Raw genomic sequence first — 2224 nt, forward strand, 5'->3', positions numbered from 1 at the left:
TTCAATTAAGCATTTAGGCAGGAATATTTAATTGGTTTTGCTGTGCACTTCATACTGTATCATATCACAAGGCACATGATGTTATGTTTTCCATGAACAGCAATGCTAAATTTGATCACCTGATTTCAATAGCAAACCCCAGATCTCTAAATTGTAAAGATTTGTGGTTTATTTTTTCGAGGATTTTGGGTTTTTTTTGATACTGAGTTTTGCTCTTGTTGCCCAGGATAGAGTGCAATGGTGCAATCTCAGCTCACTGCATCCTCCGCCTCCCAGGTTCAAGCCATTCTCCTGCCTCAGCCTCCCGAGTAGCTGGGATTACAGACATGCACCACCACGCCCAGCTAATTTTCTATTTTTAATAGAGACGTGGTTTCTTCATGTTGGTAAGGCTGGTGTCAAACCCCCGACCTCAGGTGATCTGCCAGCCTTGGCCTCCCAAAGTGCTGGGATTACAGTCGTGAGCCACCACGCCCAGCTGTTTTTTTTTTTTTTTTTTTGAGATGGAGTTTCACTCTTGTTGCCCAGGCTGGAGTGTAATGGTGGGATCTCTGCTCACTACAACATCCTGACATCAGGTGATCCACCCGCCTCGGCCTCCTAAAGTGCTGGGATTACAGGCGTGAGCCACCGCACTCAGCCGGAGTTAACACTTTAAGGGGGAGACAGACAATGACAACATCATACACAAAATGCAATGATTGAATTGTGTACTGGAGTCTGTGGGTGGGGCAGGTGAAATCATGGAGAGATGCAGGGCAGGGAAATGAAACTTTGGTCTGCATAATTGCATGCTCTATCCACAGCACTAGCAAAGAAAAGTTCTCCAGGCAACTGATGCTTTGGTACCACATGTAAGTGCCTAGCTTCTGTTCTGCAATACAGACTGCTGCAGTGTTGACTCCTGCTAATGAGGACCTTTGAACTTTCTCTACAAATATTGTCTTTCTAGAAAACACAGCTGGGAGACCTGTATAGCCCAAAGGCAGCTATGGCTCCCAGGGAGGAGAAGAGAACCAGAAGAACTGGTGGCAGGGCAGGGGAACGAGGCAGGAGACAGCAGTGGCTGGAGAACAGGTGTGGGCAGACTGGAAGAAATGCAGACACTTGTTTCCCATCCTGCAAGATGGCGAGTGAAAAAGTTGAGAAGCCAGGTACTAAGGAGAAGAAACCCGAAGCCAAGAAGGCTGATGGTGGTGGTAACACGAAAAAGGGTAACCTCAAGGCTAAAAAGCCCAAGAAGGGGAAGCCCCATTGCAGCCGCAGCCCTGTCCTTGTCAGAGGAATTGGCAGGTATTGCTGATCTGCCATGTGTTCCAGAAAGGCCATGTACAAGAGGTAGTACTCAGCCGCTAAATCTAAGGTTGAAAAGAAAAAGAAGGAGAAGGTTCTTGCAACCGTTACAAAACCAGTTGGTGGTGACAAGAATGGCTATATCCAGGTGGTTATACCTGGCAACATGCCCAGATATTATCCTACTGAAGACGTGCCTCGAAAGCTGTTGAGCCATGGCAAAAAATCTTTCCGTCAGCACATGAGAAAACTGCGAGCCAGCATCACTCCCGGGACCATTCTCATCATCCTCACTGGACGCCACAGGCGCAAGAGGGTGGTTTTCCTGAAGCAGCTGGCTAGTGGCCTGTTACTTGTGACTGGACCTCTGGTCCTCAATCGAGTTCCTCTATGAGGAACACACCAGAAATTTGTCGTGGCCACCTCAACCGAAATTGATATCGGCAATGTAAAAATCCCAAAACATCTTATTGATGCTTACTTCAAGAATAAGAAGCTACGGAAGCCCAGACACCAGGAAGGTGAGATCTTTGGCACAGAAAAAGAGAAAGATGAGATTACAGAGCAGCGCAAGATTGATCAGAAAGCTGTGGAGTCACAAATTTTATCAAAAATCAGAGCTATTCCTCAGCTCCAGGGCAATCTGTGTTTGCCCTGATGAATGGAATTCATCCTCACAAATTGGTGTTCTAAATGTCTTAAGAACCTAATTAAATAGCTGACTACAAAAAAATAGATAAAAAAGAAAGATAGAAAGAAAGAAATGCAGACACTTGTACAACAGCTCCAGTGGCCCTATCCATTCATCTATCCTCTCAGAAAGCCTGACTCCTCAGCCCTGTATGGGAGAATCTTCACTGTCTTCACCAAGGAGATAGGAAGAAGCCATGTGTGGCTTTGCCCTGTCCATGAGCAGCACCATCCACAAACA

At 46.2% G+C, this 2224-nt stretch overlaps 1 pseudogene; it reads left to right on the forward strand.

Annotated features, from left to right (window-relative positions):
• The first annotated feature begins 1126 nt into the window (after positions 1-1126).
• LOC105514923 lies at positions 1127-1986 on the forward strand (annotated as a pseudogene).
• The last annotated feature ends 238 nt before the right edge of the window (positions 1987-2224 follow it).

The sequence above is a fragment of the Colobus angolensis genome, unplaced genomic scaffold (genome assembly GCF_000951035.1).
Source record: "Colobus angolensis palliatus isolate OR3802 unplaced genomic scaffold, Cang.pa_1.0 Scaffold106, whole genome shotgun sequence".
Lineage (NCBI taxonomy): Eukaryota > Metazoa > Chordata > Mammalia > Primates > Cercopithecidae > Colobus > Colobus angolensis.